Source organism: Xenopus laevis, chromosome 9_10S, assembly GCF_017654675.1.
Source record: "Xenopus laevis strain J_2021 chromosome 9_10S, Xenopus_laevis_v10.1, whole genome shotgun sequence".
NCBI lineage: Eukaryota > Metazoa > Chordata > Amphibia > Anura > Pipidae > Xenopus > Xenopus laevis.
Window position 1 is genome coordinate 7,441,262 of NC_054388.1, and position 27,322 is coordinate 7,468,583.

The 27,322-nt window shown below is 42.3% G+C and overlaps 1 protein-coding gene across 1 annotated transcript in view; it reads left to right on the top strand.

Annotated features, from left to right (window-relative positions):
* hnf4a.S (hepatocyte nuclear factor 4 alpha S homeolog) overlaps nt 1-27,322 on the top strand; it is a 63,871-nt gene that overhangs the window by 18,292 nt on the left and 18,257 nt on the right. The window lies entirely within an intron of this gene.

Genomic DNA, 27,322 nt, shown 5'->3' on the forward strand with positions numbered 1-27,322 from the left:
TTAGTACAGGGGAATACCTATGCTGCCATAGTTTTATGGGATCTCTCTGTACAGACTATGAGCAAACTTAGGGGGCTGTTCCTGCTGAATTGTGCTTAGTACAGGGGAATACCTATGCTGCCATAGTTTTATGGGATCTCTCTGTACAGGTTATCATCAAACTTGGGAGGCTGTTCCTGCTGAACAGTGATCAGAAGAAGGTAATTCACATTGGAAGATGATCAGTAAATATACAGGGGCTGCTCCTACTAACTGGTACTCAGTTTATGGAAATGCCTTACTGGCATGGTTTTATGGCATCGCTCTTTCTTATTTGGAGAATTGCCGCAAGTTTTTGCTGCGAGTGCCAAGACTTGAGGCAACCTCCATGAATACAGAGACGTCTGCTTTTGGCAGTGCTGTATTCATGAGGGGTGGGTATCCAACAACTTTCATGTTATTCAGACACGTATCTTATGGAGCAGCAGAGGACAAATGTTTTAATTAGTGATGGGCGAATTTGCGCTGTTTCGGCGTAAAATTCACGAAATTTGCGAAACGGCGAAAAATTCGCGAAACGGCGCCGGCATCTCGTTTTTGATGTCGGCGCCCGTTTTTTACGAATCTGAATTTTTCAGATTCGCGCCTGGCGAATAAATTCGCCCATCACTAGTTTTAAAACGGCACAAGGTGTTAACCACAGCCGGACTAGAGGAAGGGTGGAGTGAGCACTAAATCTTGCGTCCCGTAATGCTCTTGCTCTTCTTCTCCCTGTTTTAAGGTGGCCATACACGGAGAGATCCGCTCGTTTGGCAATGTTGCCAAACAAGCGGATCTCTCCCCGATATGCCCACCTTGAGGTGAGCAATATCGGGCTGATCCGATCGTGGGCCCTAGGGCCCAACGATGGAATCCTAACGATGGGTAACGGGCGGTCAATGCATCAACGAATAGATGCGGCCGCAATCTGACGGGATTTTTAGTCCCATCCGATCGACATCTGGCTAACTTTCGGCCAGATATCGATCGGGGAAGCCCATCGGAGGGCCCCATACACGGGGGGCTGTCAGCAGCTTTTATCGGCCCGTGAATGGCCACCTTTAGTAAATGACCCCATTTTCTGGTTGTCTTACTTAATACCATGTATAATATATAAATATATATATGTGTATGTCAGCATTAACGTGTGCCTCACTGGACACAAATCAGCTGAGTGTGTGGTTCACCCTGCTAAGACAGGTGTAAATTCAAGGATCCCAATGGTTTGCTCCCTACCAGATATTTATAGGTCTTTTTGGCTCTTAGCAATAGACAGTGCATAGACTTTATTTTGCATGTGCCAAATGGGAAGAGAAGGGGGCATATCTAATGTCAGATATTTATCCAGCACTGGACATATGAGCAACCTGAATAGGCCACAGGGTTCATGTATATATTCTATGTGTGTACCTGACATACATGCTGAATGTTCACCTTGGGTGCAGCACATCCTGACATACCTTATCTGGAGTCATCAGTAGATATCAGAGGGGTCAGCGCCTGAGAGGTGAAAGCAGACCTCTGTGCAGATATCCATATAAATATTCCTCTTCTTGCTTTGCCTGAAAATATGTGCTGAGGGTTTCATGAACCAACCCCTCTACCGTGATTGTGCCCAACTCTTGTGAAATAAAAAGAAAGCGATATTTTATCAATATGAGAATAATTAACATTTTAGTACTTTTATCTATTTATTTTTTACCGCAATGTTTTATCTTTATAAAACTATGGTGAAGAGGACAGCAAAATATTACAAAATAAATTATACTTTCATTTAATCCTGTACCATCCTGTGTAATCATTCTCCTTTAGAATTCAGCCATACAATTCCCTGCCCATGTTGGCCTTAGGTTCTTAAAGGAGAACTAAAGCCTAACTAAAGAAGTAGGGTAGAAATGTTGTCCATTATGTTTTGTGCTTCTGTACCAGCCCAAGGCAACCACAGCCCTTTTGCAGTAAAGATCTGTGTCTCCAAAGATGCCCCAGTAGCTCCCCATCTTCTTTTCTGCTGATTCACTGCACATGCTCTGTGCTGCTGTCGCTTACTGAGCTTAGGGACCCACTCACAATATACAGTACACATAGAATAGAAATGTCACAATATAAGGCTGATTAGTAATTAATACACATAATTACTACATGGCAGCACAGAAACCAGTGCAATTAGCATCTTTGCAGAGCTGTGAACTCTCCCTGATTTTTCAGGAGTTACCAGATTTTTAGCTCTGTCCCCCCTCTCTCCCTTCATTCTAATGCATTCCCCCATTTTCTGATGATTTGTGGCAAAAACTCATGCGCAGATAGAGTTGCCACCTGTCTGGTTTTGACCCGGACAGCCCAGTTTCTTGAATTGCCTGCCCGGTTTACCAAATTAGGAAAACTGGGCAGGACTCCCTATGATTGACGCAGCGAACGGCCGATCCCACATCATAGCCCGCCACTGACATCACGGCGCGCCCCTGAATCGTCACGGCCCCGCCCCCTGCCTGGATTCAACCGGGCCAAAGGGTGGCAACCCTATGCGCAGAACATTTCAGTGAATAGAAGTCAGTAGACCCAAGTGCGCATGCACAGTGCGGTGTCAGGTGAGGTTTTGTACATGGGCATCACTTTCAGTGACGTTACACCCAGTGATATAACAAACCCGGAAATTTTTTGGCAGCACTCTGCCCACGCCACACAATCCCCCAGCTTCTGCATTTGTAAGGTTGACAGCTCTGACTTTGTAATATGCCTTTGTTTACTTCCTATCTTCACAACAGGAAGTGACATCTTTGTATTATGCCTTTGTTTACTTCCTATCTTCACAACAGGAAGTGACATCTTTGTATTATGCCTTTGTTTACATCCTATCTTCACAACAGGAAGTGACATCTTTGTAATGTGCCTTTGTTTACATCCTGTCTTCACAACAGGAAGTGAAATCTTTGTATTATGCCTTTGTTTACATCCTATCTTCACAACAGGAAGTGACATCTTTGTAATGTGCCTTTGTTTACATCCTGTCTTCACAACAGGAAGTGCAATCTTTGTATTATGCCTTTGTTTACATCCTGTCTTCACAACAGGAAGTGGCATCTTTGTAATATGCCTTTGTTTACATCCTGTCTTCAGGACAGAAAATTACATCTTTCTAATGTGCCTCTGTTTTATGTCTTTTTTTCACAACAGGAAGTGACATTTTTGTAATGTGCCTTTGTCATCAGGACAGGAAGTGGCATATTTGCAATACACTGCCCTAGGTTCTCATTGTGTGATATCCCTACCAAAATATGTACATTTTGGAGGTGTGTGATCCAGCTAAATGGCCACTGTAGCCTCAACAAATCTTCCTGAGTAACAACCCCTATAGCAATCTGTTTCTCCGGTCTTATTCAGCATGCAGGGCTATCCACCATCTTGTTAATGTGCCCTGGTGTTTGGGTAATAAAACAGTGACTTTAGATGTTTGGCAAACAGAATAGTTTAGAATAGAAAGCCTACATATCAGTAGTATATGTTCCCCTTTAAAGCACTGAGGTCAAATATATTACACTGTGACTTTGCAGAGCACATAAAATGTTGCGTAAAGATGTGCACCAAATATTTGTGCTTCCCGTTGTTGCGACAGAGCCCGTGGCAGTTTGTGTTTATTCTTGCAGCCTGCCATGCAGGGAGGAAAAAGACAAATATTAATGAAAAGCACCATTAAAATAATTATGCATTGGAAAACATTGATACGTTTACCATCATTTTCCCAGTTATTAAAAGGGTGCTGCCGTCCTATAGGTTAAAATGTATTAGATGAGGAGGTGTAGATTATCATGAAAGATAAAGTTCAACCCTCATATCAATCCTGTTGAGATTTTAGATGACTGCAGCTGTTGCCAGAGCTTTTCTATGCGTAGTTGCCGACATTTTTAAACTCAATCTTGAGATGTTCTGGGTCACCCCAATCAGCAAGAAAACTTGTGTGCCGTTATGGTCTGCGCTGGGTTTCATATGATAACCCGAACATTTTAGGGCATCAACTTAAAAAAAAAAAAACGGATTTTCTGTGCAACAATCTGAAAAAGTCACGGTTTTCCCTGATCTAATTTTTTCGTGTTTTTTTTATGATAAATAAGGGTAAATCGTGGATTCTAGTTCGGTTGGCCTTTTTTAATTTAAAATATGAGATAAATTCTGATTTTGATACATAACCTCCATAGTGTATCCCATTCCCTTTTGCAATGCCATGGGCCCATTTATACATTGTGACATCATGGTGTGACATCACATGCCCTTGCATACATGTCATAATTTAACAGCCAAGGCCTTCTGAATCTGGCTGCATTTTAATACACTCTAAACAAAGGTGCCATTTATTTTTTTCTGCCTCCGTGTGTAAAGGTGGCCATACACGGGCCGATAAAAGCTGCCGACAGACAGAGTCGGCAGCTTATTGGCCCGTGTATGGGGGCCCCCGACGGGCTTCCCCGATCGAGATCTGGCCGAAAGTCGGCCAGATCTCGATCGGATGGGATTAAAAATCCCGTCGGATCGCGGCCGCATCTGTTCGTTGATGCGGTCCCGCGATCCGACCGCCCGTTTGGCGAACGCTAGGATCCGATCGTTGGGCCCTAGGGCCCACGATCGGATCAGCCCGATATTGCTCACCTCAAGGTGGGCATATCGGAGGGAGATCCGCTCGTTTGGCGACATCGCCAAACGAGCGGATCTATCCGTGTATGGCCACCTTTACTCTGAAAAGCAATTAACATATCTGGATCTTGATAAAGATTCATGTTAGAGTGCCAAACAGATCTGGCAAAGTGTTCAGAGGCAGGCTGCATTCAGCATGTGAATCTCAAGTCCTGGCCTACGTGTGCTGTTTATCTCCTTTTATCTCCTTTCAATTGCTGTGCCAGCCCCTCCCTAAATGATTGGTTAACACGAGAAGAAGCACAGTTACAGGTAGGTAGCTGTCATCATAATGTATGCTTTGTGGCAGGGCTCTCCAACCTCTCTCATATCCATGAGCCACACTCACAAGTTTTAGGGAGCCACGTAAGCATGAAGCAAGTTCTGCGTTGTCAAAAAAAGTGGCGGCCAATGTTGGTCACCCATACCGAGATTGGGCAGCCATATGGAGACTGCCAGAATGCAGCCTGTTTGTAGTAAACCTTTGTCTTTATGCCTCCAAAACTTTACTCCAACCCAGAAATTTAAAAATGAGCCCCTTATTTTGGGGAGCAACATTTTTGCTCCTCAGCCAATGGTTGGGGATTACTGTTCTATGGAAACAATATACAGGTATACAAATTCCGGGAAATGGGCATACAATAAGCTTTGCCTCCTTACTTGCTAATTTTAAGGGCAGAGACACAGGCTCAGATTCAGGGAAATTAGTCGTCCAGCAACAAATCTCCTCTTCATCAGGGGCGTCTTATCTGCCCGAACTGCCTCAGCTAGAATGTAAATCTCCGTTGATTGCAATCAGTGTGCTTAGTTTTCCAAAGTCGCCCGAAGTTGCCGCACGAGGAAACTTCGGGCAACTTCAGAAAACAAATCGCTCCAAGTGCCATCCCGCCGGCGATTTACATTCTAGCCAGCAGAAGGCAGTTTGGGGAGATTAGTCGCTCCAAAGAAAAGAAGATTTGTCGCCGGACGACTAATCTCCCCGAATCTGACCCATCTGTCTTTGCCCTAAGGGTTTGAATGGTTGTTTTGGGGCTACAGCAAAACCTTGTAGCAACCAGTCACAACTCAACGGCTTTACTACACCTACAAACAAAACTCCAGTTGTCAACTGAATAAAAGAAATAAAAAATTGCTATTTACTATGCAAAGATTCACCAAGCTGCTCGACTCTTTATTTCTTTCCCTCTAATGAAGACATGACAAGAAAACAAGTCTACCTGCCAGGTTAAAGCACAACAAAACAACCCAGTTCTGTTAATTTTTTCATCGTGAAACCATCACCCTGAAGAAATCATTAGCAAAGTGGCAGATTTCAACCATAGTTTTAGGTCTCGGTTACCCATTTAACCGCGCTACTTGACTATTTGGGAGATTATTCCCAGTTTTAACAGATACTTCATGGAACATCAGTTCCTAGGTAATTCAATTACTTCTCTTTTCTGAACACCAGCACCACAATTTTGGGTATCTTGCTTTTATAGAGGTAATTCCTTCCACTAATCGTGGTGACACACGCTACGATTCCGGGGAGATTAGTCGCCCAGCAACAAATCTCCTCTTCTTCGGGCGACTAATCTCCCTGAAAAGCCTTTCTGCCAGCGATTTACATTCTAGTGACTAATCTTGTCAAAAAGCCTTCCCGCCGGTCAGAATGTAAATTGCCAGTGGGATAACACTCGGAGCACTTCGTTCCATCCCGCCAGCGATTTGCATTCTAGCTGGTGGGAAGGCTTTTCAGGGAGATTAGTTGCCCAAAGAAGCTGGGCGACCAATCTCCCCGGAATCTTAGTGTGTGTCACCACCCTAAAACACTTGCCTTAATATAGTAAAAATAAAAAATGACTTTTACTATTGTATTAGAAGAGATTAGGGAGATTAGGTACAATTCTGTAAAATGTTACAAGTTTGTCTTTTTGTTGCACTCTTTTCAGGTAGAACCACAAGGATAAAAACGCTCAGTGGCGTAACTAGATATTACTGGGCCCCACAGCAAATTATTTTTCAGGCCCCCAAAATGTTGAGGTTGACTTGTTTCTCCAATATTTATTGAAACTGTATATGAATTAGGGCCTCGTGGGGCCCCTATACCTCCTGGGCCCCCCTGCAGCCGCAGGGTCTGCTTCCTCTATAGTTACGCCCCTGAAAACGCTCTTATGTCAAATGTAGTGTGTATTGCAGACTCTTGTTCTAGTCCTGCAGAATATCTCTAGATCTCTCAGACTAGAGGTTCTCTGACTTTTTTGGGACTGGGCCCTCTTAGTGCAACAATACAGCCATAGTTACATGAATAAACATCACAACAAATACTGTAATTCAGGAGTGTCCCTACTTTAATGATGATGTCCCATTATGCTCTTCAATCCCACAGCTCGCTCTCATAATCAAATTGGGTAGCTAGGAGTATCTAGGGAATTTACATCTAAATATCTTCCTAAATGTCCTTCAGATGAAGCCCCCTATCCAAGGCTCTTTGCCCCCCAGGTCAGCCACATGGTTTCTACTCCTCAGAAGTCCTGTGTTTTCCATTTGAGTTGCATATTTTTTTCAAACTCACTATCTTACATCAATTAGCTGTGTTAATGTAACTAGAAATGATGAGCTCTGTATAAACAACCCCCATCCCTTCACCCCTTTGCTGCTTTGGCATGCAGATAAGCAGTATGCAAGAGCATTATTTGGTACATGGAGTAGCTTCACTTTCCCTGTCTGCCCTATTCGGCCCTATTAAAGCAATAAGAAAAAAGTATGTTGAGCACACATCCTATTTATTGAACTTTTGTTGAACAAGAAGTTTACTGGCCCTTTAAACAATACCATTGAAAGACATTCACCTAAATTAAGACTAAAAATTGGGGAACCTGTTTTCAATACCATTACAATACGCCATCAGTGCTACCTATTAAGCCCGCCATGCTGCCTCGTTTCATAGCCCTGCATTTTAACAATTTGAGGTTGGGCATAGCTATAGGATAAGCAAACTTGAATCTGCTTAGCAAGGCTAATATCTTGGGATATTAAAATAGTCTATGAATTTTTTCAAACTGTCAAAAAATAAAAAAAAAGAATCGCTGCCATAATAATTTAAAATTGCCTTGTAAACAACCTTAGCTAATTTTTATTTGCATTCCCTGAATGTTTAACTAGAGATTGCACAAACACCTGATTTCCCCATCACTTTCTTTATACTAGATTTCCGATAAAAACTGCCCCATCTAATTGCTTAAGGGCAGAGACACACATTCAGATTCGGGGAGATTAGATGCCCAGCGACAAATCCCCATTTCTTCGGGGCGACTAATCTCCCCAAACTGCCTGCCGCCGGCCAGAATGTAAAATGCTGGCAGGATTGATGGCGGGAGGCAGTTTGGGGAGATAAGTCGTCCTGAAGAAGAGGTGATTTACGCCGGGCAACTAAATCTCCTCCGAATCTTCGCATATGCCCTTAACCTAACAGAGTATTTGTTTCTTGGATGGGGTCAGTGATCCCCATTGGAAAAATGGAAAGGTTGAGAAGAAAAAGGCAAATAACTTGAAAAGTACAACACATAAATAAGGAAGACCAAATTGCAAAGTTGCTAGGATATTCTATAACTCACTAAAAGTTTCCGCAAAAGTGAACCACCCCTTTAAGTCTGCTAAAAAATTATTTAATCATTAAATAAACCCAATAGGATTGTTCTGCCACACATACGAATGTATGCAGCTTAGTTGGGATCATGTGAAGGATACTGGTTTACTATTACAGAGAAAAATCTATTCTATGGGAGATGGCCTTCCCGTAATACATAGCTTTCTGGATAACAGGTGTCTGGATAAGGGATCCCAGAGCGGCACCACAATCTAGACTTATCCACCAAAAATATGTCTGTTTTGAAGCAACACCTTCCTAGGCTCACTGCAGCTTTATATTCAGGCCTCTGTAGTAGTATGTTGCACTGGAAAGTTAGCACTCACATCAAGCACCAAAAATTGGAGACGGCCTTCCCGTAATTTGGAGCTTTTTGGATAACGTATCCTATACCTGTACAACCAGAATCAACTCCAGAGTATATGTTTTTTACATGGGTATACCCATCAGAGTGTGCTCCTAGAATCAGCGGAAGATATCTAGAGAAAAAGACATTGGATAGGCCATAGCATCAGCAAAAATGCAGTACCCATGCCTGACCCACTTAGATGTATATAAATTCAGAATCCGTTCTCCATCTTGTCAGTTGCTCCTCTGTTCATCACACAATGTTCACGCACAATAGAACAAAACACGTAATGGGCATCAAATGTTGCCTAATTATCGTAACATAATTCAGCCATTCGGAAAACATTTTGGGCCGCCTATTTCTGGGCCTTTTATACCTCTGTGCCCCAAGCAGCTGCGCCTGTTGTTAGATACAGATAATTAGTAGAGAGAATTATATATACTGTGCATCCCAAGTGCTATAGCAAAGCAAAATTAGGCTTTTGGAACCGATTAAGTAATCCAATCCGATTTGTTTGAAGGTTTACAGGTGCTTTTATATTTATTAGCAGAGGATCGCTTTTCCAAGACCCACAACTCACCTGCGCTCCTATCATGACCCAAAAAAGCAAATCCTTAATATTATCCGTATCCCCGTTCTGTATTGTTGTCCTGCACAAGACTGCATGTGTTCCTGCCACGTCCAGAAACCAAACTAAGGAAAGTACAAACTTCCACAATGGATAAATAGGTAGTAACTCTGGAGTTTGGTCAGTGGTCGGAGATCCATACTCTAAAGCGAACAGGACTTTGTCCACAAACTGGAATTTGAAATGTTCATCGGGGCCATGGAAAACGCTCTCCCGGCTTTAAGAAAGCTTGGCTGTTCGTTTAACAGTTTCCTGACTTTTGATCTTTATCGTGTGATAGACTGATACGTGGGAATAAGACTTTTAGCTGCGGGATCAGAGTTTACACGGAGCCGGGGGAGCCAGATTAGTTCTAGACAAATGGTACCTGCACAGAAATAGGCATAGAAAGGGGAAGCAAAACCCTTCTTTAAAAAACTGATACACAATGAGCATTATATAAGCGCAGGATGTGAACTCTTATTTTAAAAGAAAGGCAAGTTTTATTTTATTTTCGTTATTTTCTTTTTGGCTTGTATTTGGGATACCGGGTATCTCATTTAAAAGGCTTGTTTCGAATGATGCAGCAAAGTGCTATGGTTTTGCACTGTATTCCTTGCACCTCTGTTTGCTAGTGGTGTCTATAGGCACAACTGTTTCTTGTATACAGTGAATGATGGGTGGGACATGGGCATCTTACCTGTCATTCAGGATAAGCCTAGAGCAGTGATCCCCAACCAGTGGCTCATGAGCAACATGTTACTCACCAAACCTTTGCCTGTTGCTCCCAGTGGTCTCAAAGCAGGTGCTTATTTTTTAATTATTGTCTTGTAGGCAAGTTTTAGTTGAACAGAGCCTCCTGTAGGCTACCAGTCCACATAGGGACTAGCAAGCAGCAAATCACAGCCATTATTTGGCATCGCAGGGACTTCTTTCATGTTTGTGTTGCTCCCCAAATGTTTTTACATTTGAATGTAGCTCATGGCTATAAAAGTTTGGGGATCCCTGGCTTAGAGGAAGGAATACTTACTTCCTAACAAAAAGCTTTAGTCTGTATTTGCCATAAGTACAGACACAAATAACCCTATGCATGGACCATAAAGGCAATTTTGCACCTCTTAGCTCTCCAAGACTTGTTCCTATACCAGTCGTGAATGAGAAAGACATTCTTCAACATCACTGTGCTCTTTATCGATGGATCCTATAGGGTCATACCCAACCAGTGACTTGTGAGCAACATGCTGTTCACCAACCCCTTGGATGTTGCTCCCTGGGGCCCCAAAGCAGATGCCTATTTTTGAATTCCTGGTTTAAGGTTGAAAGCCTCCTGCAGGCTACCAACAGGCAATCACAGCTCGTATTTGGCACCCCCAGAAAATATTTGCATGCTTATGTTGACCGCCAACTTCTTTTATATTTGAATATGGCTCATGAATATAAAAGGTTGGTTATCCCTGTTCTAGGGATAGCCATGTTCCTGCTATGAGTCAGGAGAGTCACTCACAATTTTGTGTTGAATTCTTAACTAAAGGACTAACAGGGCATGGGGAATGGATGCTCTCTTTCCTAAACTGCCAGGGATCTGGTTTTGTAACCTCAATATGGAGGTTTATGATATGGAGGTCTAAGGGTTACCAACAACCTTAATCGGATACATGAATTCACTCTGTTATGTGCAGAAAAGGGCCAGACTTGTGAAATGAACATCAAGTACATTATCCTCCCAAATACTCGTATTTCCATTATTATATGAATTTTGCACCTAGATAACCCCAAATCATTCCACCATCCCTTAAGTGTCCACTCCTGTCCCACATATGTCATAAAGTCTATGGAGACCTTGGGCAGAATGGACAGAATTACTTTGGAGAACTACAGTACATCTCACCGTTGCCTGTAAAAGAGTAGGTGGGTTGTTCTAGCTCCCACGGAGCTATGCATTAGGGAGGTGGCACACGTGGCTATTTGGGGAGTTTAGTCGGGCAGTGACAAATCTCCTCTTCTTCGGGCGACTAATCTTCCGAAATGCCTTCCTGCTGGCTAGATTGGGAATCGCCGTCAGGTTTTCGGTTTTCCGAAGTCGCTCAAAGTTTACCTTGTGAGAAGAGATTTGACGATGGGTGACTCCCCGAATATAGCAAAAAAAATCCGATGGCACACAGGACTGCAGGAAATCTTCAAATTTTTATTTCAAAGCGGAGTGCAATGCAACATTTCGGGGAGTAAAACCCCTTTGTCAAGCATTGCCAGATGCTTGCCGGTGGGATGGCACTCGGAGCGCTTTGTTTCCCGAAGTTGCCTCACGAGGAAACTTTGGGCCCTCAGAAAACGAAGTGATCCGAGTGCCATCCCACCGGCGATTTAGATTCTAGCCGGCGGGAAGGCTTTTTGGGGAGATTAGTCGCCCGAAGAAGAGGTAATTAGTCACCGGGCGACTAAATCTACCAAAATCTTCACATTTGTCTCTGCCCTAAGGAAAGAATCTCAGGCAATGCAATAACAAACAGTTAATGTGTTATCTATGTGTTTGAGGACACTGCAATAGTGGTGCTATCTAAGAAGTAATTCTAGTAATAACCTAGCCCTTTGCTGATCAATGATTCTAAACAGACTCTCTCATCACTTCAGCAAATAGTTTGATAGAGAGTCACACAGAGTCTGCACTTTATTAACCTCACATTGCGCTACCTTTGCCCCAGTTACCATTTCTATAAGGAACATATTTGGCAGCATTGTGTAGCAGGCCTACTGCTCATTCTTTTCCTTGTAGCGTTGGCCATACTGCTTTGCTATGGTAAGCGCAGTGGCAGTGGCTGAGATATGTTGTCCGCAACTGCGGGAGACAAATCTCCCGAAAATGACTCTCTATTGGAAATAATTGAAATCGCTGGTGCAATGACCAACATATCTTGAAGTCATCTGAAATTGCCTCTGGAGGAAACATTGGGCGACTTAGCAATATTTTGGTCATACCTTTGGACTCCTGAAGTCGCTCATAAATAGTTGCAGGAGACAAATCTCCTCATCTGCTACAGCCCTTAAACTCTTAGGTCTGGTCCATTTTATATATGGTGGCCTGCGATCCCACCCGATATCTATGATCTCAGTTGGATTTGGATGTCAAAGCTCCATGTCGGCCAGTTGGTTATCCCACGAGTTGTATGTACTTTGTCGTGTCTACTGGTGGCCATGGAAGCAACAATATTCGGTGCACGTATGGCAGGAGATGAGCCAACCATTATCGGCAAAAGACTTGTACAGTATATCGGTTGGCTCGTCGATCTGGTTGGCCAGAAAATTTTGATTGGGCACCTTTGAAGGCACCTGAACATCAGCTACCAGAACATTTGGTGCTGAACTGTCAGATATTCTATTGTCCTACTTGTATTTCTGACAATTCAGCTCTAACAGTTAGTATTGAAAACGGAGATCTTTCTTGCAACCAACGGTCGTAATCTATTGCCACCTTAAGAGTAATGGAACTGAACTAAAATGTGCTTGCTTGTTCTGTTGCGTGACTATATCCTACAGCTCATTGAATGTCTGAACTACAAAATCTGTGATATACCACTAGTGATGTGAATTACTCAACACCCCATCGGCCAAGGTACCCCCATGGTGGAGCTGGGCCCTGATTTTTTGTTAAAGGAAACTTCTCCCATTAGACATGGTAAAAGCAAACAAATCCTACGTAATTAAATCATTGCTTGGCTAATCAGTATTGTAGGAAAATAAAGGCAGGCAAAGGGCATTTTTAATCAATAAAAAGCAGATTAGATATAGTTTATAAGATTTTATTGTTACTGCCAAAATGCACCGAAGATGTCACGTTCCAGTTTATCATTTCTAATTTACACTATCCCACAGTCCCTTCCAGAGACTATTATCCCACTATAAATATAGGCACCATCTCTCCCTACTATACCTGCTATCCCACAGTCACACTCCCTTCCCAGAGACTATTATCCACTGTTACTATAGGCACCATCTCTCCCTACTACACCTGCTATCCCACAGTCACACTCCCTTCCTAGAGACTATTATCCACTGTTACTATAGGCACCATCTCTCCCTACTATACCTGCTATCCCACAGTCACACTCCCTTCCCAGAGACTATTATCCCACTGTTACTATAGGCACCATCTCTCCCTACTATCCCTGCTATCCCACAGTCACACTCCCTTCCCAGAGACTATTATCCACTGTTACTATAGGCACCATCTCTCCCTACTATACCTGCTATCCCACAGTCACACTCCCTTCCCAGAGACTATTATCCACTGTTACTATAGACACCATCTCTCCCTACTATACCTGCTATCTCACAGTCACACTCCCTTCCCAGAGACTATTATCCCACTGTTACTATAGGCACCATCTCTCCCTACTATACCTGCTATCCCACAGTCACACTCCCTTCCCAGAGACTATTATCCCACTGTTACTATAGGCACATCTCTCCCTACTATACCTGCTATCCCACAGTCACACTCCCTTCCCAGAGACTATTATCCCACTGTTACTATAGGCACATCTCTCCCTACTATACCTGCTATCCCACAGTCACACTCCCTTCCCAGAGACTATTATCCCACTGTTACTATAGGCACATCTCTCCCTACTATACCTGCTATCCCACAGTCACACTCCCTTCCCAGAGACTATTATCCCACTGTTACTATAGACACCATCTCTCCCTACTATACCTGCTATCCCACAGTCACACTCCCTTCCCAGAGACTATTATCCCACTGTTACTATAGACACCATCTCTCCCTACTATACCTGCTATCCCACAGTCACACTCCCTTCCCAGAGACTATTATCCACTGTTACTATAGGCACCATCTCTCCCTACTATACCTGCTATCCCACAGTCACACTCCCTTCCCAGAGACTATTATCCCATTGTTACTATAGGCACCATCTCTCCCTACTATACCTGCTATCCCACAGTCACACTCCCTTCCCAGAGACTATTATCCCATTGTTACTATAGGCACCATCTCTCCCTACTATACCTGCTATCCCACAGTCACACTCCCTTCCCAGAGACTATTATCCACTGTTACTATAGACACCATCTCTCCCTACTATACCTGCTATCCCACAGTCACACTCCCTTCCCAGAGACTATTATCCACTGTTACTATAGACACCATCTCTCCCTACTATACCTGCTATCCCACAGTCACACTCCCTTCCCAGAGACTATTATCCACTGTTACTATAGACACCATCTCTCCCTACTATACCTGCTATCCCACAGTCACACTCCCTTCCCAGAGACTATTATCCCATTGTTACTATAGGCACCATCTCTCCCTACTATACCTGCTATCCCACAGTCACACTCCCTTCCCAGAGACTATTATCCACTGTTACTATAGACACCATCTCTCCCTACTATACCTGCTATCCCACAGTCACACTCCCTTCCCAGAGACTATTATCCACTGTTACTATAGGCACCATCTCTCCCTACTATACCTGCAATCCCACAGTCACACTCCCTTCCCAGAGACTATTATCCACTGTTACTATAGACACCATCTCTCCCTACTATACCGGCTATCCCACAGTCACACTCCCTTCCCAGAGACTATTATCCACTGTTACTATAGACACCATCTCTCCCTACTATACCTGCTATCCCACAGCCACACTCCCTTCCCAGAGACTATTATCCACTGTTACTATAGACACCATCTCTCCCTACTATACCTGCTATCCCACAGTCACACTCCCTTCCCAGAGACTATTATCCACTGTTACTATAGACACCATCTCTCCCTACTATACCTGCTATCCCACAGTCACACTCCCTTCCCAGAGACTATTATCCACTGTTACTATAGACACCATCTCTCCCTACTATACCTGCTATCCCACAGTCACACTCCCTTCCTAGAGACTATTATCCCCACTGTTACTATAGGCACCATCTCTCCCTACTATACCTGCTATCCCACAGTCACACTCCCTTCCCAGAGACTATTATCCCACTGTTACTATAGGCACCATCTCTCCCTACTATACCTGCTATCCCACAGTCACACTCCCTTCCCAGAGACTATTATCCACTGTTACTATAGGCACCATCCCTCCCTACTATATCTGCTATCCCACAGTCACACTCCCTTCCCAGAGACTATTATCCACTGTTACTATAGGCACCATCTCTCCCTACTATACCTGCTATCCCACAGTCACACTCCCTTCCCAGAGACTATTATCCCACTGTTACTATAGACACCATCTCTCCCTACTATACCTGCTATCCCACAGTCTCTTCCCAGAGTCTTTTATTTTCACTACAACTACAGGTGCTACAGCTACAAAATACAGTATATTAAATTATGGTGTGTAGGATGTCAGTATGCACAATTCATTCAAGAGAAGTCCTCTGCAGTTATAAAAACACCTTCTAAATTATAAATATAAAGAGGTTAAATATTAGCTGGAATTGATGGGCTGATGGGCGTCCAACCTTATCAGTAAGTTTTCATACTGTTCCTTATCAATGGTTTCTGTATCAGAAATGATCTGTCAATTACTTGGTGAACACCAATTATTAATTAGGAGGTGAGGCAAGTAAAAACCTAACCTTGTTTAACCTGAAGAAGTTCATGATCACAGCCTTCAAAACTAGGCAACATTATGTTGAGTCATTCTAGTGGATCCGATTAAAAGAAAAGCTAGAGACAGTTATGAAAGACGCATGATCCTTTTTTTATAGGGATTGAAGCAACAGTCCAGTACACGTTGCTACTGTGTTGAAACATGGAACACTTTAACATAAGAATATATTTTTAAAGAGCTTTTCACATATATTTGATGTATAGTACAGCTGGGTGAAGCCATGTCATTCACTGGGGGATAATAGACTTTTGAAAGGACTTTCTAACAATTATGACTACCTCTTCTGTCCATGCACCAAGCACAGATCAGCAAATGAATCATGTCCAATCTACAAACCAAAAAATATCCATGGATATCTAAAGGTGGCCATAGTTTTCTTTTCTTCAACTGGACTATATCCCTTGAAATGGTCTTTTTGGTTGATGGACAAATCGTACGTAATTTAAGCGATCGTTTCAGGATAAGCTTGGTCTTACGATAACGAAAAGATCTTTAAAAAATCTTAACATCTATAACCACTTTCAGTTGTCAGCTGAGGATTGCCTGGCCAACTTTCACGTACCAAAAATCTTATCAGAATGTGCAGTGGCCAATACAGCGACTGCTTCTTCCATGAATCTGAAGCAGCTGCAGGTTGGGAGCGGGGAAGGAGAATTCGGATCATCATCGTTTTCTTGTTGAAGGCACCACGGTGGTGAAAAGTCTCATAGAACTTAAATGTTAAAAAAAAAAGATTTTTTACAGTTTTATCTGCTTTCAAACTTTTTTTTTTACATTATCTGTTTGTCAATGTGCCTCATATCAGAGAAGTTCAGTGACCTTGCCGTTGTTTGCACAAGTTATATTTTTACTCTAGTCAGGTATTTGCACAGAACATGATCTGCCCGGCAGAGGGGCATGTATTTTTCAACCTTGCATTCTGTTTTTCTTAACACATATCTTTTATTAGGGCAATTACATTATAAATAGCCCTTTTCTTTATCAAGTAAGGAGTCCTTCGGCTGCGTATCACAGGAGAGGATCTTCAGTTATACTTCCTGCTTTGCCTTGTTGCACTCATTTTGCAAGATCAGATCTGAGGGCTGGTGGTAATTCCAGGGTTATCCTTCCAACTGACTTATTGATGCCATGCTGGCACCCCACAAGTGACGGCAACCAATTCTGAAGTTGTCTACCACAATTTAATTTCAATAGCAAGTATTATATACAGTAGTAGCCCTCAGTTTTCCACTGGAACAAGGGTCATCTCCCCACCAAAAAATGTAATTGCTGATAGCCCTCATTGTGGGCCAACATTCATCATGCATAGTTTAATTAAATAACTGGGCCTGTTGGGTTATTTAGGACAGGGGTTCATTTGGGGGCATGTGCTCTAAGGTATTCCTACATGGGTAGAAGAGACTGTTGGGATCTGTTGTTCTAGTGTGTCAGAAAACAATATGGCTGCTCTTTTAACTCAACCTTACTGCATAGGTGTAGTAATTTAAAGCATTGTATAAGACTCAATAAACAAGAACCAGCTAGATCCATGTGTTGAGGAGTTCTAAATCACTGAGGTCCCCAAGCAGTGGCTCGTGGGCAACATGCTGTTCACCAACCCCTTGCATGTTGCTTCCATTGACCTCACAGTAGGTGCTTATTTTGAATTCCAGCCTTTGAGGAGTTTTTGTTGCATAAAAAACAGTTTTACTGCCAATTAGTGCCTCCTGTAGGCTGCACCACCCACATAAAGGTTACCAAATAACCAATCACAGCTCTTATTTGGCACCTCCAGGAAATGTTTTCATGCTTGTGTTACTCACCGACTCTTTTTACTTTTGAATGTGGCTCGTGGGTAAAAGAGGTTGAGCACCCTCATTTTAGAAGCATTAGGCAGTCATGGCAATCGCTCCCCACTTGTAAAAGGGTCTGGGTGTATCCATTTTCTGTTCACAGCCAGTCATATACTAACGCAACGTGTAATATATCTTGGCCGGTAGAGAAATGCTTGAGAACCGTTACTAGCTTCAGAGGGAATCATGCAACAGTGCAGATGTGAGAGCTTTTCCACCCAAAACTGGTCCCCATTGCTTTTCTGAGCTGAAATGTTCTGTGGGAGGCGGAATCAGAATTAATTACAAAGAACCGACCACATGTACAATTAGCCTTAGGGTATTTTAGAAGCTTCCACCAGCCTATCTAGAGACAACTTGGAATCTTGGGATGTCATTTATGACCCCTTTATCTTAAAGGGATACTGTCATAGGAAAAAATAAAATTTTCAAAATGAATCAGTTAATAGTGCTGCTCCAGCAGAATTCTGCACTGAAATCCATTTCTCAAAAGAGCACACAGATATTTTTATATTCAATTTTGAAATCTGACATGGGGCTAGATATATTGTCAATTTCCCTACTGTCCCAAGTCATGTGACTTGTGCTCTGATAAACTTCAATCACTCTTTACTGCTGTACTGCAAGTTGGAGTGATATCACCCCCTCCCCTTTCCCCCCCAGCAGCCAACAATGGGAAGGTAACCAGATAACAGCTCCCTAACACAAGATAACAGCTGCCTGGTAGATCTAAGAACAACACTCAATAGTAAAAACCCATGTCCCACTGAGACACATTCAGTTACATTGAGAAGCAAAAACAGCAGCCTGCCAGAAAGCATTTCTCTCCTAAAGTGCTGGCACAAGTCACATGACCAGGGGCAGCTGGGAAATTGACAAAATGTCTAGCCCCATGTCAGATTTCAAAATTGAATATAAAAATATTCTCTTTTGAGAAATGGATTTCAGTGCAGAATTCTGCTGGAGCAGCACTATTAACTGATTCATTTTGAAAAAATTTTTTTTCCCCATGGCAGTATCCCTTTAAACTAGAGCAACACCTAGCTGACATAGATAAGAACATATTTTGTTCTATGTTTCTATCAAAGCACCTCTACCATCATTAGCTGAAGAAGAACCTGGGGGTCAAGGTGTCTGGGAGCCCAGTAAGGTTCTGGCTGATGAACAATATGAGTATTTTTAGGTCTATGAAAGGTTTAAAAAGTCTTTGAGGGCCAAGACAGGACGTATAAGCATGGGGGAATGTTTGTTTGGATTGCCCAAGTGTGAACCAATGGAACTGCAAGATAGTCTTCAAAAATAACCCCCAAGCAGCCCATACACAGAGCTATAGGTTGTCCAGGCAGAACAGTCATACATTCCCTATGATGACCACTGCTGTTTTCTTACTGACTGTAGAAGCATACTAAAGAAAATCTTTATATCATCCTTATATATTATAAATATATGTAGGTTGTGTCAGTCCAAATATGGAAATATTTTAAGCTGTAGTCCTCAAACAAGATAACATGCAAGCAGCCTTAGATTCCAAGTCGAAGCACAACTAGAAAGTGCAAGCTATACACATTCTTCCCCCACATGTCAATTGTCTTTAATCATTACCTGTTTTTAAGGCCCCCATTAAATGAACCCTTCACCTTTAGTTAAATCAGCTTGTTAACAGATAAAACAGAACTCCCTCCTGCCCAGCCATTGATACACTTATGTAACGGGGTATGTGGAAAAAGGTACCTTACAGCCGTACATTTCACTCTAGCACCAGTACCTACAGGTTTAGCCCCAGAAACACCTTATCTGCAATTGCCACCTATCAATAGCCATTCACTGAGCCCTGATAGTAGGTTGTTTGGGATATTGTAAACTCAATGACTTACGTCAATATGAAGAGTATCTTTCAAAGCTAACCTGCTTATATATAAAAAAGTATCTTATCTGCTTGTGCATTATGCCTACTCATACCTGTGTGCCTGTAAATATATTTTTTTAGACTGTGTATCCATGGAGGATTCCATGTATGGTGCTCTTCTTTGAGCTAAGAGGCATCATTATTTGGAAAAAACACTCCTCCAGGAGTTTTAAGGGTAGAGGTTTCCAGACAGTTTGGGTTAAAACAACACTTAAAGGGATACTGTCATGGAAATTTTTTTTTTTTTTCAAAATGAATCGGTTAATAGTGCGTCTCCAGCAGAATTCTGCACTGAAATCCATTTCTCAAAAGAGCAAACAGTTTTTTTTTATATTCAATTTTGAAATCTGACATGGGGCTAGACACATTATCAATTTCCCAGCTGCCCCAAGTCATGTGACTTGTGCTCTGATAAACTTCAATAACTCTTTACTGCTGTACTGCAAGTTGGAGTGATATCACCCTCTCCCTTTCCCCCCCCCCCCCCCCCAGCAGCCAAATAAAAGAACAATGGGAAGGTAACAGGATAACAGCTCCCTAACACAAGATAACAGCAGCCTGGCAGATCTAAGAATAACAATCAATAGTAAAAACCCATGTCCCACTGAGACACATTCAGTTACATTGAGAAGGAAAAACAGCAGACTGCCAGAAAGCATTTCTCTCCTAAAGTGCTGGCACAAGTCACATGACCAGGGGCAGCTGGGAAATTGACAAAATGTCTAGCCCCATGTCAGATTTCAAAATTGAATATAAAAAAATCTGTTTGTTCTTTTGAGAAATGGATTTCAGTGCAGAATTCTGCTGGAGTAGCACTATTAACTGATGCGTTTTGAAAAAAACATGTTTTCTGATGACAGGATCCCTTTAAATAAATATATGGCCAGGGCCACTTAAGCCATAAAATAATGTTACACATAAATATTATAGTTTATGTTGGCCTTCACGTTAGAACTTACATCCAATGCTTTGGGTGACCCATGAACAGCCACTAATGTCTGGAACATTTCCATCACATTGGGTACCATTTCGTAGCAGGTGTGGATGTGTTTTAGACAGAAGTTCACTCCTATCAGCCATTATTATTGCACAGAGGAATTCAGAGAACATTCTATCAGGGAAGTGTCATAAGTGAAACTTATATCAAGGCTTTTGCTGCTGCAGACTGGCATTGATTACTACAGCTAAATATATAGCCTCTCTATAACAAAAAATTCATCCCAAAATATCTTTCCTTTTCATTTGTTATCCCCTGCTCTGGGCAGTTTGCTGCTGAGTTATATCTTGAATCAGGGTCGGACTGGGCCCCTGCCATCATGGCCCTGCTGGCCCAGACACACAACCCTGATCTGCCGGCCCCCTTAAAAAAACAATGATATGCGGCGTCCGCACATGCACATGGGGGCCCCCGGAAGTTTGGAACCCGGTGGGCCCCCAATGCTCAAGTCTGACCCAGTCTTAAATCCCAGTAGCTAGATAGCCGTAAAGTAGAGCAGAAATGCTGCTTCTTGAGTGAAAGAGAAGAGACATTTTCATTTGACTGCACTCTCTTAAGTAGTATTATAAAAAGGCTAAAGCCACCTGCAAGTCCGGATCCAGCCCCCTGCAGGGTTTAGGGATAGGTATATCATGGCAGGAACAACCTGTTCTGGATCCTATAGCTCAAGGATTTTTACGCTTCTTGCTAATAATTTTATCAAGCCATAAACTGCACACCTTTTCTATCCTAGAAATCAAACACTTTTATTGCAACATGGAATGTTCCTAAATAGCCTGACTTACAGTGTGGGTTTTGTTTGTTGTATCTCAGCAACACAATAAAATACACAAACCCCAAAGAAGACGTTTTACCATTACACCCAAGGGAAGAAGCTGCCACCCTTATGTGAACGTCATTGGTATCCTTTGGTTCAGGTTGGAGAAGGAGCTTGTAACTTAGCAGTATGATTCCCGATGGTGGCCCCGCTGCTACGACTCTACTGGTGACATCATTCAAGAGATCTTGGTGGATCTACAGGAATAAAAATGGTGACATTAACCAGAAGTGGTTAACCAGTCATGGTAGGCCTAATAACATGTCACATGAGCAAATCATCAGAATGGTGCTTGGCTGATGTTACCAGTAATGTCCTGGCAAATCCAATCACAGTAGATCCACATGGTTACACCGTAAGGTTGGAAAGAGACACATCCATCAAGATCAACCTGTCTGATGCTTGATCTCCATCAAACTCCATCTGAAGCTGTTTCCAGTTTTCCTCAATGAAGGGGATTTCTTCCGAACTCCAAGAGGGTATTCAGACCAGTATTTTTTCAATTCCTTTATATTCATCCAACCCTTTCTTGAATGTACGTGCCAGTGCAACTGCTTCAGGAAAAGATTTCCATCTCTTGCTGTAACAGACCCTTTTTGCATATTAAGATGGAACCTCCTTCACACCTATTGGTGGGATCTACTGGTGAACAGAGCTTCAGAGTTTATTGTATGGCCCCTTTATTTATTAATACATTTAATAATACAGTTATCATATCTGCCATTAAGCATCAAATCTCCAGTGTAAACAGTCCCAATGTGGCCAGTCTTTGCCCTTTCCTCTGGATCTTTTGCTGTTGCTGTTGATCTCCTGGTGTCTTCTTCAGCCCCAGCTTATATTGCTTCTTCTGGAGAGACTATTGGTGGACAAACAAGGCCAACATAGCCACTCCTAAATGAGTCCACAAAATTAGAGTTAGTTACTGGCCATGTTTGAAGATGAACATCAGTTCTATGGGACCTGATGGTAATGTATGTTTATAGCAAGAGTGTTTAATGGCTATTATAGCCTTCATCTTTGTACTAAAAATAAGAATTATACAGTAACACAGTCATGCATAGCAACGCATGTATATAACTGTAACACACAGCCACACCCTTATCTCTTTATGAGGAGAGGCCATATGATAAAGAATCTCCAAACACAGCCCAGCCAGACTATACACACGCCATCACTACTGAGAATGAAAAGGAAATTCTCATTCAGTAGTAAAATGACTCCACCTTTGTGGCTTCACACACATTCTACTGGAATAGCAGCAGGTTTGTGAGTATATCAACCCTTCACACAATATTGGGATAGCTATATTGCTCTACACTCTTCATTGCAAGCTCCATCCTTTTTGGGGACCCAGAAAGCTGTACTGTCTGTACTGTACTGGCTGACAACTCCCACTGGAACCCCTGAATGGTGGCATTGTCTATTGCAAAGTTGGTATGACTTAGATACTTGAACACACAATTATATGTCCATTTAGTTCTCTCTTGTAGAGCACTCTCTTGTAGTGGCAAAGATCATATCTGATAGTAACTTGCATGATGTATTAAGAGTCAAGAGGAAGGCAGTCCCTGTCCCAGAGAGCTTACAGTCTAATGCCACATGGAGCTGAAAATTAGCATTATTAGATAATAGAAGAAAGCGCACAATGATATTATCTATTAATGACTGAAGATCATTGAAGCTAACTGTGCCGTCTATCAGATTTCCTTATCAGCAGACCAGTGTCAAAATGATGGGCATCTCCTTCCATTGACTTTAATTGCCTGGACCTGCCGGTACCCTTTGGGGTCAGGTTATTATAGATTGGGAACACAGCAGGGAGCATTTATGTGAGATAATTGTTTGATGTCCAGCATGGTGATATAATAGTCAGTGGAGGGAAGATAACCAAAATTTTGCCACCTGATGCAAAAAGTTGAAAATCTCCAGTTGTGCCATTGAATTATGGCTGGGCTCATGGCATGCCAAATCGATACGAGACACTATGGGCAGAAATATGTCTACGGTAAAGATGAATTAAATGGAACATCAATCTGTGCCGCCTTTGGGCTCAATGCTCAATGTAACCCTACCACCAGAACACCCCTTCCCTCGTGTGAAACCCCCTATGCACAGGCTTTGAGAGATTAAAGGGCTAATAGTTTACTTATCAACACTACGGCTCTTCTCAATTAGAAAGTATCTCGTTTTCACGCCGACAAACGTTATGCTCCATTAACTTGCTTGACTAGATATGAAGATCAGTCGGGGGCACCATCACTTATTTAGAGAATTTAGGCCAATGATTATCGTTCTGGGATGTCCTAAGGGGACTTTTAATGGAAAAATATACTCCGTTTGAAAGAACATTTATTTTTATTACTTATTTTTTGCTTTCAGATAAAGTGAAACTATTTGTTTGGTAGTGATCATCTTCAGTTTCGTCTTCTCCTCAAACTAAAATCTACTTGTTTAAAATGTTTAAGGTCCCCTGTAGATCATTCAGCCCAGTTCCTATTGCACTTTGTATTGTGTATGTTGGTAAGGAGACATTGATCTGATACTCAGAGGAAGACACTGTTTCCTGTTGTAATGGTCGAATGCTGATGGGGTCAATGGGGGTCAATGGGGGTCAATGATAGTCACATCCCTTGGCTTTTGGCGCATTGATCAAGGAGGGAGCACTACCAGAAATTTCAAGACTGACCTGTGCAGCACTTTGACTAAACTTCCTTTAAGTGGCCTATCCATTTAACAGGAGCACCGGCTGATCTGATCTGATTTCATTCAATTCGGTCACACTCGGGTGGGAATGGCCAAGTTTCACTGTTCTGATGGCTGTTGGGGTGATTGATTTGTTTAATTCAAAAACTTTGGTCTGACTTCTTTCAGCTTCTTTTGGGAGATCAGTTGGTTGCTGGTCGGCCAAGTTCTTTTGGAAACAGGCAAATTGATAGTAAATTGATTGGACCACATTTAGAATGTATTAAATCCAATATGGCACCAGCTAGATTCTCAACATCATATGGATGAAGATATTTTAAATGCAACCTAGTCGTGTTAATCTGAAGTATACATGAAAGACGGCTGAGTATCAGGTGGCACTGGCACTTGCACTAGACATATAGGGGGTCAATTATAGAAACCCCAGACCCTAGATGCACCTTTAGAGTTCATTCAAGAAGCATTTGTGTTGAGGGTCTGCAACTTGTAGTAGACGTTAGATAGCTGTGTCCTTGCCATCTGCCATAGGGAACTAAAAATGCACCAGACAAAACTGAATTGTTCTTGCAAATAGGGTTCCAGCTGATTGGTTGCTTTTGGAATCAATGCCAGGGTGCTAAATAATGATTATTCTTTATATAGAGAGATTGAGAGAGTTGTGGCAAATGACACTAGGCATAAACCCTAACAAACAATCAGATTTCTAGATTTCTAGTTTTAAATTCCAGGCAATTGTTGAAAAATGTAGTTCTGGTTTTCAACTGGTTGTTATTTTGCTTGAAAAGTATGTTTTTATGGTATGATCCATCTCAGCTAATGAAATATTTGAGGTTTGTTTCTTATCTTCATCCCTGATTTGGAATGTTTGTCAGTCAACTGTGTCCTCTTCCCACAGCCCATCTGTCCTTGTAAGGGAGCCAGTGAATGTTTACCCCAGCACTGCCAGTATACACACCTGAGAACATTACAAGCCATCTGACTGTGAGCGGCTTAACCAAATCCATGCCACAAACTGATGATTTTAGCCTTATTCTAACTTAGTGCTTTAAATACGGATTGGGAGATGGTAGAGAATCACTTTTTACTGGTTCTGGACAACTAGCTCCAAAAAGACCCCAAACCTTCTGCCTTATACTGGTGATAATAGGGACCCAAACATTCTGTTAATAATGGGAACCCAAGCATTATACCTTACTTGGTGAAAATGGGGACCCAAGCATTGTGGCTTATACTGGTAATAATAGGGACCCAAGCATTATGCTGGTGATAATGGGGACCCAAACATTCTGCCTTATACTGATAATAATGGGGACCCAACCATTCTGCCTTATACTATTAATAATGGGGACCCAAGCATTCTGCCTTATACTGGTAATAATGGGGACCCAAGCATTCTGCCTTATACTGGTGATTTTGAGGACCCAAGCATTCTGCCTTATATTGATAATAATTGGGACCCAAGCATTCTGCCTTATATTGGTGACAATGTGGACCTAAGCATTCTGCCTTATACTAATAATAATGGGGACCCAAGCATTCTGCCTTATACTAATAATAATGGGGACCCAAGCATTCTGCCTTATATTGGTGATTTTGGGAACCCAAACATTCTGCCTTATACTGGTGGAAATGGGGACCCAAGCATTGTGGCTTATACTGGTAATAATAGGGATCCAAGCATTATACTGGTGATAATGGGGACCCAAGCATTCTGCCTTATACTAATAATAATGGGGGCCCAAGCATTCTGCCTTTTATTGGGGATAATGGGGACCCAAGCATTCTGCTTATACTAATAATAATGGGGACCCAAGCATTCTGCCTTATATTGGGGATAATGGGGACCCAAGCATTCTGCCTTATACTGATAATAATGGGGACCCAAGCATTCTGCCTTATAATGGTGATTTTGGGGACCCAAGCATTCTGCCTTATACTAATAATAATGGGGACCCAAGCATTCTGCCTTATATTGGTAATAATGGGGACCCAAGCATTCTGCCTTATATTGGTAATAATGGGGACCCAAGCATTCTGCCTTATATTGGTGATTTTGGGAACCCAAACATTCTGCCTTATACTGATAATAATGGGGACCCAAGCATTCTGCCTTATATTGGTGATAATGGAGACCCAAGCATTCTGCCTTATACTGGTGATTTTGGGAACCCAAACATTCTGCCTTATACTGGTGGAAATGGGGACCCAAGCATTCTGCCTTATACTAATAATAGTATTGCAGCTTATAGTGAACCCCATCAATACTAAGCTCATGATTGGAGGTTATACCTCGTCCAGCAGCCAATGATACTCCCACCTATAATTCCCATAACACCCCCACCCCACGCCTATAGGAGCTTACCCTCTGATTGGTGTAAGAACAAAATTAGATTTTCTTTACTAGAACAAATCTGCTTCTCCCCATTGTTATAGAAAAGTCCTAAACAAAGTTTGTTTTGGGCCAAAACTGGAAAACATGCCCATAAATGCAAAGAACTTCATGCAAACATTGTAAACGTTACACTTGAAATGGCCTTTATCTTTATAAGATAGTGAGACCGGAGAAGTGAATCATGGGACTTGCATGTCTGTGCTTGCCCCATGTCTGACACTATGTGTGATATCATCTTAGGGCAGAGACACACGTGGAGATTCGGGGAGATTAATCGCCTCTGCTTCGGGCGACTAATCTCCCCGCAATGCCTTCCCGCCAGCTAGAATCTAAATCGCCAGCGGGATGACACTCAGATCCCTTCGTTTTCCGAAGTCGCCCGAAGTTTCCTCGTGTTTCCTTGTGTGCCCAGAACATTCCTTCTCTGGTATATATTTTATTGATAAATGTGATGAGAGCTGCCATATTGTTTTGGTTATTGGGTGCATAAGATACTGCACCTCTGGGAGCTGCTTGCTTACAAATTAATGTATACCTTCAGACTTCCAATAAATGGAAGACAACATCTTAAAAAAATGGTTTATTTTTCCATTATTTGTTCCATCACTTTTCCATGGTAACAAGGGTGCTGAATAGGCAAATGCTTTCACTTGATTGTAACGCTGTTTGTTGATTGGCTGCTGCAGTAGCTAAGTGGGAGGTAAAACTATTAGTCAATTAAACTATAGACAGAGGTAATGAAATCAGAGAGAGGCACTATCTGGAAG